General features: G+C 42.1%; 1 pseudogene; it reads right to left on the reverse strand.

The window, feature by feature from the left end:
* Nucleotides 1-12,316: 12,316 nt before the first annotated feature.
* LOC103260452 lies at nt 12,317-13,843 on the reverse strand (annotated as a pseudogene).
* Between the last annotated feature and the right edge of the window lie 1,862 nt (nt 13,844-15,705).

Below are 15,705 nucleotides of genomic sequence, written 5' to 3' on the forward strand. Positions count from 1 at the left end.
TTGCTCTGTCACCCAGCCTCCTGGAAGGTAGTGGCACAATCATAGCTCACTGCAGCCTGGACCTGCTGGGCTCAGGCAAGACTTCCGCCTCAGTCTCGTGAGTAGTCGGGACTGTGGGCACATGCTACCACACCTGGCTAATTTTTTCTATTTTTTTGTAGAGACAAGGTCTTGCTATATTGCCTGGGATGGTCTCGAACTTATGGGCTCCAGTAATCCTCCCACCTTAGCCTCCCAAAGTGTGGGATCGTAGGCATGAGCCACCACACCTGGCCTGCTGTGTACCATAGTCTAGTATCTTCCTAGAAAGGAAATATGAGAGAGAAACTTTATCTCTTTTCTGAAACTGCCTTTAATTTGGCTGGGATGAGTTTCCCCTTAGAACATTGACCTCCTGCGTTGCCATTGAGAAATCTGGGGTCATTCTTGTTCTCATTCATCTCTCTGGAAGCTTTCACAAGAATTTGTTTTCATGGTGTACTTCCGTTTTGTTTCTAACATCTTAAAAAGACTAACAAAAAATTTCAAAGGTCACAGAACAATTGTAATGTTTTCCCAATGATGGTTATGATTGCTTTGCATGGATTTAGCAGGCAGGACATTTTTAATAGTCCTGCACGATTGTGCAAAATAAGGACTGCCTGCATGCACTTTTCAGATACGTGTGCAAAGTATCACCTGCTGGCTCTTCCGTAAGGATTCCTGAACTTCTCACCTTTTTTTAACCTTGGTATTCCTCCATAGCTCTATGAGGAACAGATGGTAACAGATCCCTCACATCTTCTGCCCTTTCCTCAGGTAAGTGCTGCACCTTAGGGTGCAGGAGGCCAGATTCCTGCTCACACAGCCCCACCTAGTCGTTTGCTCACCTTGTGGAGGTCTGTGGCCCAGGTGGCAGTGCAGAGATGAGACACTGGCTGTGAAAGTGAGCAGAATCTCTTAAGCCCATGGCAACTCAACAGGAGGAGGTTTAGGAGGAATGACTGGAAGGGGAAACTGACTTCGCTGGTTCTTTCCTTACAGGGCCCTCAAGTGATGCTATGTGGGTGTCTTTAGAGCTGTTCTATTTTTTTTTTGAGGGGAACACTCCATCTCTTGGGCTAAAAATGCAATGTACATGTGGGTGGGCGTGTGGTCTAGGGCTTCAGCCTTTTGTTGTAGATTTTCATGTGTTCCATCCCATCCCTGGCTCCTACCCTGTGTTTTAATGTCCCTAAGCCTGGGCTTCTCTCATTTCTCCAAAAATAAACCTCCAGCCTCTTGTGTGGGAGAAATTTGTACATCTGGCCACTGGAGTGTGTGAGTGGGACTACCTGCAGGCTTTCTACCAATACCCACTTCAGTTCTCTGCTTCACACCCCACCCTGTCTCAGTCCTGAATCTCCAGAGTTCTGCAAGGCCTGGGCTGTGCTCAGAAGCATCCCATCAGCTTGCATTTTCTAATTTCTACCACTCCGTCAGCTTTCTATCACCTAAATATGTCTTTCTTGACTGCTAATGTTTACCTGTCATTCTCTTTGTTTTGGGCTGATACCTTTAAAAAAGATCCCTTCATTGTGCTTGCTTTGGCAGCACATATACAGTAAATTCCTTACATATGAACCTTCAAGTTGTTAACTTTCAAATACGTGAACATGTGTTTGCATGTCCAATCACAAAAGTTAGTTCATATGTCTAGTGTACATTGTCATGTGTGCACATCCTCTACAAGTGGTTGTGCTGTTGTGTGCTTTATAGTACTTTTTAAATGTACTATTTGTGTGAAAAGTACTATAAACATATTACAGTACAGCACTATATAGCCAATTGTGTTAGTTGGGTACCTAGACTAACTTTGTTGGACTTATGAACAGATTGGGCTTACGAATGCACTCTTGGAATGGAACTCATTCATATGTAGGAGACCTACTCTACTAAAATTGGAAAAAATACAGAGAAGATTAGCATGGTCCCTGACATGACACATACATTTGTGAAGCGTTCCATATTTTTTTAAATTTAAACATTTTTTATTTTAAATTGTGGGGTGTTTTTAAAATATACATTTAAATAAAAAATAATATCCTTTTATTGTCCTTTATTGGTGTCACAAAGTCAGCAAGATGATTATATGCACTGAGCCTGCCATCCTTGCCCTGATTTCTCACATTGATGTACAAGAAAAGGATTTGAATCAATAGTCTTGGGCAGAAATGAGAAAGTAGGACTCGAGTAGGAAAGTAAAGTAATACTGGTCTTCAATATTTATTTATCTGGGCCATACATACTTAGGTCATTAAGTCCAGGGACGAACTCCTTCACGGGGATGCTAGCTACTTGTGGCAATCATCTCTCAAGCGCCAGCTTTTAGCCTTTGCACAGAATGGTGTTATTGTAGACTCTAAAGTTCAGCCTATGGTTAAGGTACTCTGGGCTGACCTAGAGAGGGGGATACAGGAGGACCAGGGTTTGGAGTCCATGGTTCTGGACTGAAATCAGGCCCTGCTCTCCTGATGTGTGGCTGCATTGTGAATTGAAAATGACACAGGGACATTGGAAGTGTGAGGCTGAAGAAGGATGAGCTACGCAAAGTTACACACCCCCACTGTCTGCCTTGGAGACCACCTGTGGGCTCTTCCCACTAGATGCAAGCTCTGAGGGGAGGTGCTGTACCTGCCTTAGTCCCTGGCACCTAGCAACCATCCAGTGCACACTGGCTGTTCTATACATATTTATTGAAAGAAGGAATGCATTTGCTGAATCACACGGATAAATGAGTAAAAGTGAACACGGTGACACATACATCTTATAGAAGCTACACTGTGCAATTCACTTAGAGGATATATTTCCACAAAATAATAGCAGGAGACATGAGGCTGAGAGCAGCTCATGCAGTGTGGCTTCCCCAGTGTCCCAGTATTGAGGCTGGAGGTCCTCTCCCTTTCCAGAATGAGGTCTTTTCAGGGGGAAGGGAGCTTCAAATTGGAGCTGACCAAGCCTCTGCTTCCACTAACCACATCATGCTGCAAGTCCAGCTTAATTCCTCTTCTGGTTGCACACATCTGGACCTATTTTTGGGGGGGTACACTTCCTTTCTATGCCAGCAGTGCCATTTGGTGGCATTGACCCAGGTTTATAGGGATGTACAAGCATGGAGTATTTGTAGACCCCGCCACTCCAAAGTGATCATTGATCTGGGGGAACATGCAGTCTGGGATCTGCAAAGCCTAGGAGGATCTGAACAGGGAAGGCCTGGCTGGGCCAGCTGCACTTGTCCTTCCTGTCATGTGAGCCTGTCATGAGATGGCAACAAGGGTCAAAGATACACTGTTTCCACACGTACACTTTGCACTCATGTGGGCAAGGTCTTTACTCTTTAATAAAACAAAGAATGGCGAGTTAATTTACTTGTGCTGTGTAATATTTTTCCAAATTGCCAACTTAGGTGATTTCTTCTTCACCCAAACCCTCCTTCCTTTATGACTCTTCTTCTCTCCTGACAAAGATTCTCTCCTTGTCGAAATTTTACTCAGGCTCCCTGAGTAAAATTTTTCAACTAAACTTTTCAGCTAGACTTGACTTTGGGACTCTGCATTTGTCCAATTATAAGAAAATCTCATGAAGTCAGTTTAACCAGAACCCTCCACTTCAATATGTGATTGCCCCTGATATCTTGCTTGGATTCCTCGTCCTGCACCATCCCCCAGGCGATTTCTGATCCCATTGGCCTGCCTTCAGCAAGAAACTTGACAATTGAAGTTTAGTCAGTATCTGCCTCTAACCTTGATGTATCCTCCTAGCAATTTTCCTTTACTGAACCCCACTTTGCTTCTTGGCTATAAATTCCCTCTTGGCCATTCAGTAATCAGAGTTGAGCCCAATCTGTCTCCCTCACTGCAAAATCCCTATGCCTTTCACTGTAGTTTCCCCACTTCAAAAAATCTTCCTTCTGATTTTAACAATCATCAGATAATCGATTCATTATTCATATTCATATTCAATAATTATGACTGAGTACATTTTGTAATATTCTGCTGTGATTCTATGAAAGGGGCTAGTGCTAGGGAAAGCATCTTGTCCTTTTCTGGGACCTGCATCCCCCTTCCCGCAGCTCCCAGGCCTCCTCCTTCTCGAGGTACCCTCCCAGCCCTTGCCTTTCCTCCATCCCTGCGCCCCTCATCCTTGCGGAGGGAATTCACGTGATACTGTGTGTAGAGTTTCGGGGTTTGAAGCTCCTTGAGGTACAGTTCCCACAAGATCTGGTTCTGATGGACCTCACCTGGGATCGTCTTGCTCCTCAGGTGTCCTGCCGTGGCCTTGGCGTTGCTTGTTTGGTCCAGCCTCTCTCAGTGTCTTTGTCCCGCTGTCCTGAGCCTTCTGTTGACTCCAGGAAACGGTGTCCCCTACCATCTCCAGATAACAGTGCTCCTGTGTCCAGCACTGCGGCTGTAGATCTCACTCTTGGCCACACATGCTCCTGCCTGGATCCATTCCACCCTGCACCCTCCTAAACAGGATCTTATTATGCGCCCTGCCTCCTTCCTGCCCTCGACTCACCTGCCCCCAACTCCTCAGGTCCCCCAGCCTGGTATTAGAATTGCTCCTGGATACTGCCAGGTAAGGGCTTCTGGTTAAGGGACCAACCCAGGAAGTTATGGACATAGGATTGGACTTCACGTTGGCCAGTCATTTACTAAAAAAGATTTTGGAAGGAATCAGAAACCTCTCTAACTTTTTTTTTGAGTTGGAGTCTCACTCTGTTGCCCAGACTGGAGTGCAAGTGGCTGCTCCCGGCCACCACAGCCTCGACCTGCTGGGCTCCGGCAATCCCTCCCCCTCAGCCTTCCAAGTAGCCAGAATTACAGGCGTGTGCTACCACACCCGGCTAATTTTTTAATTTATTGTAGAGATGAGGTCTCGCCAAGTTGCCCAGGCGGGTCTTGAACCCGCAGGCTCAGGCAATCCACTCACCTCAGCCTCCCAAAGGCGCGGGATTACAGGCTGAGCCACCGAGCCCGGCACCTCTCTAACTTTTAAGTAGATCCCCAGAATCAAGACCCTCTTTGTCTATCTCACACAAAAATGGAGGTTTCATCTCTGCTCACTGTGGCTAAGACCACCAATGTGATAATATAGACAGAATAACCTTTCCTAATTGAAGTAATGTGATGAACTTTATAGTTTTATTATTTTAATTGTAATTAAAATACAATTGTGGTAAAGTACGCACAATGTAAAATTTACCTTCTTAGACATATTTAAGTATACAATATATTAGTAAGTATATTCACATTGTGTGAGACCAATCTCCCACCTTCCCTAGCCCCTGGAAACCACCAATTAACTTTGTATAAATTTAAATCCTCTATATACCTTATAGTTTATTTTAAAGGAAACAAAGTTCTAGCATGGAGAAAAAAGCCGCCCTGGTTTCAGTGAGCATCTAAACACTGACTCTAAAGTCAGTGCTTTTCTCCACTATGTATATCATTCATTCAAATGTGTGTGTTTATGCAAATGTGTTTAGGTCTGGAAGACAGTGTTCAACATGTTTTTCCAAAGATTGTTTATCTTTCTTTGTCAGTTTGTTGGAGTTCTTAATATATTATTTTGAGACTTGCATGTGCTGCAAATTTACTTTCCTTCTGTATGGCTTGCCTTTTAATTTCTCAATGGTGTGTTTAGACACCAATATTTACATGTGGCCAAACATAGGAATCTTTTTCTTTATGGTTAGTGTTTTTAAAATGTCATGGAAGACATCTTTTTCTAATTTGATGTCCTAAAGATATTTTTCTATATTAGTGAAACTGTCCCCACAGGGTTATCAAAAATTACATGCTGGATTCTAGGCAGAAATATAGTTATAATTAAACATTAATTGAGGCCAGACATGGTGGCTCAGCCCTATAATCCCAGCACTTTGGGAGGCCAAGGCAAGAGGATTGCCTGAGCCCAGGGGTTTAAGACCAGCCTGGGCAACTTGGTGAGACCTTGTCTCTACAATATAAACATATTAAAAAAATAACTGGATGTAGTGGTGCATGCCTGTAGTTCTGGCTACTTGGAAGGCTGAGGTGGAAGGATTGCATGAGCCCAGCGGGTCGATGCTGGGGTGGTTGTGAGCATTGCACTCCAGCCTGGGTGACAGAGCGAGACTGACTCAAAGATAAAATAAAATTAAATTTAAAAAAAGATAAACATTAATTGAGCTGCACTTTGCCCACTTCCTGTTACTAAAAGTCACTCGATATTGACTGTTTGCATCCTCATTGTTTCTATAGTAGGATTTATGACATTAGGGTCATAAGACTGTTTCAGAATGGATGTACATTTCCAGTGTTCCTATATAGGCTCTCAGACATTAAAATCGTGAGACTTTTAAGGATCACTTAACATGTTTTTCAGATCTCAAATTCCAGCAACCAGTTTGAAGACCCACAGAGGAAAGGGGTCAGCATGAGAATAAAGCTTCTTCATCTCCCTGTTCCATGACTTCATCCTTCACTCTTCAACCAATCCGTGATCTCCATGCTTTGGCTTACTTCGCTTCAAACTTCTCAGGGAAATGGATTTGAGGTTCTTACCATCTCTTGGTCCAGTGACCCTAGGATGAAACCCCTTTCTCTGCTGCAACTTGATGTTTTGGCATAATGACTTGCTGTGCATCAGGCAATGAACCTGTTAGAGTTGGATTACCTTTTAGATCAGTGCTGTCCAATAAAAATATGAACAGAGGCACACATAATTTTAAAATGTTATAGTATCCACATTAATAGAGCAAAAAGAATCAAATAAAACTAATGCTAGAGATGAAGCATGGTAGCTCATGCCTGTAATCTCAATGCTTTAGGAGCCTGAGGTGGGAGAATTGCTTGAGGTCAGGAGTTTGGGACCATACTGGGCAACATAGTGAAACCTCATCTCTATGAAAATAAAAATGAAAATTAAAAAGATTAACTAGGCATGGTGGTGCATACCTGTAGTCTTAGTGCTTGGGAGGCTGAGGCTGGAGGATTGCTTGAGCCCAGGAGACCAAGATTGCAGTGAGCCATGATCACGCCACTGCACTCCAGTCTGGGTGACAGAGTGAGACTGTCTCAAAAACAAAGAAACCAAAAACCCCCTATAAATTTAACAATGTGTTATTTAACTCAAGCTACCCAAATAATTATTTCAAAGTTTGAATATACAAATGATTGAAATACTTTACATTTCTGACAGTGTTTAAAATTCAGCACAAATTTTATACTTCATAGCACATCTCAAGTACTCCACAGCCAGCCATGGGCAGAACAATTCTAGAAGATTGTTTTTAGCCTTTCACATTTAGACCTAGGATCTATGAGAAAATGATTTGTGAGTGTGGTGTAAGAATCTAGCTTAAATATTTTTTTTCTTCGAATGAATATCTAATGACTCAGCACCAATTTATTGAAAAGACAGTCCTATCCTCACTGTTCTGCTGTGCTACTTTGGTCTTAAAGAAAGTGTCCATATAAGTGTGAGTCTGCTTCTGGACTCTCTTCTATGCCATTTGATTATTTGTCTGTGTTTGCAAGAGCACTGCACTATCTTGATCACTATAATGTCTGTAACAAGTTCTGATATCTGGTAGGGAAGACTGTCTTCTTAGGAGAGAGTCTTGTATATTTATGACCCTATGTATTTGCATATACATTTTAGTTTGTGTGATTCCCTCAAAACATCTGTTGGGATTTTGATGGAGACAGTATTGAATCTAGATATTAGTTTGGAAAGAGCATTTTAAAAAGTATTATCTGTTCATCTGATGCTCTCACCTGGGTAGGATCTGGACAGATTCTTGCCTTCTAGATTTTGCAACCTTTCCCATTCTGGTAGAAGCAGCTGACTGAGAGGCTCAATCCTCAGAGCTCTGTTGAGAGCATGACAAACTCTGCAGAGAAATTGTTAGAATGTCTCTGACATCTGAAGAGGATCAACAATATGGGGGTAAAGGCAAAAAACACATAGTGGTAAGATAACCAGGATCTGATCATGGAAAAGGGATTCTGTCACCTAACAAGGCTGACTTGGTTTGCCACCATCTTGCATTCCTTGAGAACTGTCCCAGGAGCAGGAAATCCATATCTCCAGGATGAGATTTGTGAATCGTCAGGTTTTGTTAGGATGGCTGGACTGGAATGGGGTGAGGGGACTGGAGTACAGGAGACTAGGAACAAGGGCTAGGAGGGGAAGTTGGTGGAAAGGGAGGAGAGTAATGGAAATTGTGACCTCGACAAACACGGGGGCAGCAAATGCACGATTTGAAACCAACAGAGGAAGATCTGGGCATGGCGATCCTTAGGGTAAGGTGGTGGAGGAGGGGTGATGTTAGTCAGAGAGGGGTAACAGATAAGGCAGAAAACAGAAAAAGTTGGAAAATTGAGGAAAATCAGGAGAAATGAGGCCTGGGCAACGAGAGTGGAAAAGAACAGGAAATGGTGAAGGCTGGAGTTGAGAGAGAGAACTGGAGGTAGCTTTGTAGTCATTTTTTCTAGTGAGAGTACTAGTTACTACTCACTTGTCCAAATGAGTCAAAATGAATAATTTGGGTGTGCACAGGCCCACATTTCTCTCATACACCCACCCCTACCATCATCACATGACTAAATGCCCTGTATGAACCATACATGCTTTTTCCTTTGTGATCCAGTGAGGAGGCCCCACCAATCAGGGAAAAGACCCCAGTTTCTAGGTTGAAGAGTGATCATAGGAAATAGCAAAGAGAAGAAATGGGGGTGTGATGTTAGTTCTATTGTTGGGATACCATGGAGTTTTCCCCCTCAGTAGGTAAAGATTGATCTAAGGGGCAGGATAGAGTTAGGGATTGGGGCTAGGAGAGCAGTTCTTTTTGTTTTTGTTTTTGTTTTTGAGTTGGAGTCTTACTCTGTTGCCCAGGCTGGAGTGCAGTGGCATGCTCACAGCCACTGCAGCCTCAACCTGCTGGGCTCTGGCGATCTTTCCACCTCAGCCTTCCAAGTAGCTGGAACTATAGGCATGCGCCACCACCCCCAACTAATTTTTGATTTATTGTGGAGCTGAGGTCCTGTCAAGTTGCCCAAGCTGGTCTTGAACCCGTGGGTTCAGGAAATCCCCTCACCTCGGCCTCCCAAAGTGCTGGGATTATAGGAGTGAGCCACTATACCTGGTCTAGGAGAGCTGTTCTAAAGTAAAAATTGGGAAAACAGGAAGGAGTCAGTGCACTATTCTTCTTCCCTTACTAAATTGTTCAAAACCCTTTCACATCATTGACATCATTGCATGAATATATGTGAGTAGAAATGTTGTCTTCATTTTACCACGGAGACACTGAAGACCAGAGAGCCAAGTAGCATAAGCAGCAGTGTGTGACAAAGCGTGTAGGGCTAGGACTTGGGCCAAATGAATGGGGCCGGTAGGAGGAGTGCAAAATGGCACAAAGTACTGAGCAGCAGCATTACTTCATTCTGTATCTCTGGACAGGATCCTGCAGGGGGCGCTTCAGTGTAGAACTGAACATTTTGTACCTTGCCCCTTGATCCTTGCCCCTTGATTTGATGCCTTATACTTAACTCGAACGTTGACATAGGGCCGAGTCTGGAAGGATGACTGCCCACGCCTGAGTGCCTAATGACTAGATTTGGACTTCCTTGCTCACCGCCTGAGATGCCTAACTCCATGTCAGATAGTTAAGGGGGCTACTGCATCCTGTCCCTTTCTTTTGTCTGATGTAGCAACCCTCTCTGCTAACCATTCCTGGTTTCTTTGATCCCCATTCAAATCACAAGGCCCTTGGGTCCTATTCTCTCCTGTACTTTTATCACTATACTATTCTGACTTTTCTTCCTTGACCCAGCACCCTTTTAATCCCTCACTTGACAGAACATTCAGTTGTTCTCTCTGGAAGTCCATCCACATGACTAGCAAACTTTCTAACTTCCCCAGGTTGCTTCTTTATTGACAGTTCCTTGCTACTCCTGGCTTTAACTGTAACCTGAATTTCCCTTGGAGACATTGTTTCTTTTGTATTTTCAGTAGAGATTACTCATTTTCTCAAACCCCAAAGGACTTCAGTGTGGGAATATGGTGTATAGATTCTTCTTGATTCATCTGGTTCCTTTCAGATCATTATTTTTCTTTTCCTATGAGAAATTCTCTTGCTCCTTAGAAGCCCGTGCTACACATCACAGGCACTCCTTGGCATTGCCACCTGCAGATCTCCTGGATACTCTCTGTTTCTATAGAAACTTTCTCACCTGTCCCAAAGCCTTATTCTGGGGTCCATCATGCTGAGTAATTTCATTATTTTGTCTTTAGATGGCCTGATTCAATTCTCTGGCCTCCTTTTTTTTTTTTTTTTTTTTACTTACAACAAATTCTGTATTTTTTAAAAGTTCATTTTCTTTTTCATTGACACATAAGAATTTCACATTTTATGTGGTATAGTGTGAGGTTTTGATACTTGTATACATTGTGCAGTGACCAAATCAGGTTATTTATCATCTCCATCATCTCAAACATTTATTTCCTTGAGGTGAAAATATCAGAAAAACTTTGAGATGTTTTGAAATATATAATTTTGTTAAATATAGTTGCTCTAATGTGGAATAGAACACCAGAACTTTTTCCTTCTTTCTGTAATTTTGTACTCATTAGCCATTCTCTCCCCATCTTTTCCCTACCTCTAGCAACCACTATCATACTCTGCAATTCCACAAGATCAACTTTTTAAAATTCCACAGCTGAGTGAGATGATGTGCTTTTTGTCTTTTTGTGCCTGGCTTATTTCACTTAACATAATGTCTTCTAGGTTCATTGCTGCAAATGACAGAGTTTCATCCTTTTTATGACTAAATATTATTCCATTTTGTAGATATACCTCATTTTCTTTATTAGTTTATCCATTGGTGAACACTAAGGATAATCTTGTATCTTGGCTATCGTGAATAGTACTGCAGTAAATATGGGAATACAGATTTCCCTTCAACATACTAATTTCCTTTGGGTGAATACCCACTAGTGGAATGTCTAGATCACACGGTATTTTTACTTTATTTTTTGTGAAACCCCCTATTGTAGTCTATAACAGCTACATGAGGAAGGACCCTCCAAAATCTGGAATTTATAAAAAATTGTATATTTATTCTTACATGTTTAAACTTTAGTTACCCTGAAAGTACTCTCTGCTTGATGCAATACACCTATCGAGATGCTTTTTCCACCACTCAGAACAGTTTTGAACTTGTCAATTTTGATGCATTTTAGGGCTTCTGCCATTTTTTTGTTTCACCTCTTCCATAATGGCAAAATGTTTCCCTTTGAGGACTTTTTTCATCCAGGCAAACAATATGAAGTTGCTTGGGGTGAGATCAGGTGAATAGGGAAGAGGTGGCATGGGGTCATGCTGTTTTTGATCAAAAAATTCTGCACGCTTAGTGTGTTGTGGGCAAGTGGCTGTCATGGTGAAAGAACCAGTCACCAGTTCGCCACAACTCGGGATGTTTCTTTCCCAAATTGTGACGCAACCTTCTTAAAACTTCCGAATAAAAACTTTGGTTGACCACTTGATCCGGAGGAACAAATTTTGAGTGTACTACAAAGGGGCCTGCCCTCCAAAAGATAATTCTGTTTTTTTGGATCCCCCCCTCATATTAATTGACATTCCCACCAACAATGTATAAGGGTTCTAATTTTTCTGCATTAATGCCAAATTTATCATGTTTTATCTTTTGATAATAGCCATTGTATTTGGGGTGAGATGATATCTCATTTGGTTTTGATTTGCATTTCTTTGTGATTAGTGATGTTGGGCATTTTTTTCATTTTTCTGTTGGCTATATGTTTGCTTGCTTTTATGATTTTTTCCTTTTTTTCTTTATTTTAATAGTTTTAGGGGGTACAAATAATTTTTGATTACATGGTTGCATTGTATAGTGATGAAGTCTGAGCTTTAATTACCCACCACCCCCACCTGTGTGCATTGCACCTGATAGGTGATTTTTCTTCCCTCCACCCCTTCCCCCAACCTTTGAGTCTCCAATATTCATTCCCATTATATCATTCTCTATGTCTTTGCAGATTCTTGGTTTAGCTTCCACTTATAAGTGAGAACGTGGTGTTTGGTTTTCTGTTCCTGGGTTGGTTCACCTGGAATGATGTTCTCCAGTTCCAACCCAGTTGCTGCAAAAGACACTACTTCATTCTTTTTTTTACAAATGAGAAAAGTGTTTTTTAAGGAAACAACTTAGCAGTTCCCCTTTAGCAGAATTTACAGACTAAAGCACAACCTGAAGAAAATTACAGTTTCGATCATTAACACAATAGGGTGCTTTCTCTACAACTGGAAAGTTGCTGAAGTTGTGACATACCACTATAAATGCAAGTATTATTAAAAATTACAAATTGTTTGGTGATTATTTTTGATAGCCTCTTGAGTAGCAGCTCCCCCCAAGAACGCAGCAATAGTGTGTAGCTCAGCAGCTCTATTGGCAAAATTCATGAACATAATCATCTTTCATCATTACAGAGAAACCATATTCCTGAAGGAAGCCAGTGAGACAAGACTTCAATTTTCCTGTATCTTCTTCAAGTTGATAGTCAGACACCCCTGGATATCTACCATGCTGTTTATGAAATCTATCAACAGCCCATAGCATTAAGTACAACACTATTTCACTATCTGGATTGTCCATGCTGGAAAAATTTCATCCTTGTTAACTGTATCCAAACCATATTCTTCAGCTAATGATCGACATCTTACTACTCAAAGAAATGCAGAATTGCTGAAGAGTAATTTTCATTCTTTCTCTGAAATGGACTCTGGTGCCTGGTCGATGGACTGCAGCAATTTGGCAACATGATTGCCCACAGCAGCAGCATCTTTCTTGGCTTTTTCACAGTAAATGTTTTGCAGTTTTATGTATTTGCCTGAATCTGCAATCATATCAGGAATTGTGCCTCGAACAGGTAAATTTCCTTGACCCTCTTTGGCCACAAAGTCCTTTAAGGCATAAGCTAAAATCCAAAATGATGGAGTCTGTTTGGTGATATTTATGCAGCCATCATCATTAAATATGTCTTCAATATTGCTTTGGATCTGAGTGGTATTTAGTGCTGTGTTCACATTTTTAATAGCTTCTTCAAAATTCTCTTCATCTTCTGGAGCACCATTTTCATTTTTTAGAATTCCTTGTCTAATCAAATCTCTGAAGTATTTTTCTTTATATGTTTTAGGTATTCACCTATACCACTGTGATAAATGTTTAGCTATGATCACAATCCATGGAGTATGGCTATGTCCTTTTTTTCCATATGCTCCAAATCATAGGACTGAAAATGTTCTCTCAATTCAGGAAATGGCTTATCTAGTCATAGATCCTCTAATGCATTATCTGGATGAGATTCTATTACTGGATGTTCTTTTATAATGATCCTCATATAACCAACTAGTCCATATGTCCTACAGATCAAAAGAGGAATTTGGGAATTCCAGAGAACATCTACTAAACGTAGTAATGAACTTTCAGGAAGTTGAGTTGCAACCACAATGGTAAACCTACAGGAAAATAAAGGATCATTGTCTAGAAGGTTTTCTGGACTCTCTTCCACAAAATTTCCAGAGACATTGCTATTTAATTCTTGTAAGAATTCCATGGCAGCTTGAGCTCAGTTCTTGCCAATACTGTTTCTTTGAAGGAAGAAATGGTTTCCAGCATCTTCTCTGCTGACCTGATTTCCGTCAATAATTATAAATGAACCAATGCCTGGTAGTACCAGGTTTTTAAGAATTTCAGTTCCTGTGGCAGTCACACTTATTAGGCAAACATGAGCAGATCTGAAGTTTCTTGCCCGTGATCACCTCACTACTGAGCACCGCCAATCAATTCCATCTATTTCATTCTTTTTGATAGTTGAATAGTATTCCATGGTGCATATATACCTCATTTTCATTGTCCACTGATCGGTTGATGGACATTTAGGTTGATTCCACATCATTGTAATTGTGAATTGTGCTGCGATAAACATGCAGATGAAGGTATCTTTTTAACATAATGACTGAATGTCTTCTTTCAAGAAATGCCTACTCAGGTCTTTTGTCCACTTTTCAATCAAGTCATTTGTTTTTTGTTTGTCTATCTTTACTAATAGGTTGTTTGAGTTCATTGTATATTCTGAATATTAACTCCCTGGAAGACGCATGGTTTACAATTTATTATCAAAGTTTGCCACCTACATTTTACATTAGCAACCTATGGCCATATGTGGTCCTTTTCATTACCCAAGAATTATCTTATTTCTGAAATCACTTATTCAGACACCTATTCTCTTACCACAACTTTCTGTACTTACAATATAATCCCTCCATTGTTCCCATGTCACTGGGCCTCCTTCTCAGTGACCCTTTCTTTCTCTGTATGTATCAATTCTGATTCCCCTGCTGCCTTTATAGTCTTCTTTACACACTTCAGATTTGATGACTTCATAATTTTAGTGACTTTTTCTATGTGTTCTAAATAATCTTGCACTGTTATGGCACAAAAAACTCAACTTGATTAGTTCCACCTATTTGCCTTCTCTATGGTATTGAATGTTGCTGGAAGTCCTCCCCCCCGGAATATGCATATTAAATTAGTAGTTTAACCTTAACTCTATATTCTATCCTAAACAAAATTTGTAATACTCAATACCTAAGAGAATGTTCATAGAAATATTGTTTATTTGAATAACATTGAAAACAATCTAAATGATTATAAAGATTTAGGTAAGTTAGGGTGTAGCCACACCATACAATATAAAAATGAAATCCGGGGAGTTCCGGTAAGATGGTGATGGCATAGGTGGAATTGTGAGATTCTCCGAATGTGAGTTCCCAAAAAGACTCTTACTTTCCTTCCCCCACCCACCGCCAGCCAGCTGCACCGGTCCGAGGCCCAGGGACCCTCGGTCTCATGCAGGGCTGGATATTGCGGCCCCTGGCTGCTGCTGCCCCACTATACGTGACCCCCGCCTGCACAGGAGTCTTGGGTCTTGGCTCCTGGCTCCCTCCCTGTCTACAATGTCTCGCCCAGCACTCAGCACCAAGCCGCCGATCACCCAGGGAGGCTCTGGGCACCTGCCCCTCACAAATACCGGTTTCATTTCTGGCTGAAGTACCCTGTGAGGGGCCCAGGGCCACTCTCGCCACTCACTGCCTGCCCTTTGGAGCTCTGGAGCTCTGGGTCCACCCTGGCTGAGGCACCCAGCGTGTGACCTCATGCTGTGTAAGGGAACAGCATATCTTAAGGAGGTGCTGATTGGAGGCTCTCAGCTCCAGAGGAGGGAACTCACGACTCTCTCCTCCACCCCTGCCTGCTGGTGGCACACTGGATCCAGCTCCTAGCTGTGCAGCTGATCCCTGGTGTCTTGCACGCCACCACAGCCCATCATAGTGGATCTCCCAGAGACCCAGATGAGCGGAGAGAAAGGATCTGTGAAAGAGGAGCTGCCACCTCGGCCATTCTCCAGGCAGAGATTTGCATTGCCCTGCCCACCTATGAGCAGCCTCCACCTCGGTTCCTAAGGTAATGTCGCTAAACAGGAGACAAATCCCCTCCCCTATGCTGAATCAGATGCAGGCAACTAAGCGTCGCAGACCTCTCAGGCAGCAGGCTAAAAGAACAAACCCAAGCTGTGAGTAAATCTAGCAGCCTGCAATGAAAGCACAGGGGAGAGTCTGGAGATCAG

The sequence above is a fragment of the Carlito syrichta genome, unplaced genomic scaffold, assembly GCF_000164805.1.
Source record: "Carlito syrichta isolate Samal-C Ts95f unplaced genomic scaffold, Tarsius_syrichta-2.0.1 Scaffold303210, whole genome shotgun sequence".
In the NCBI taxonomy this organism is placed as follows: Eukaryota; Metazoa; Chordata; class Mammalia; order Primates; family Tarsiidae; genus Carlito; species Carlito syrichta.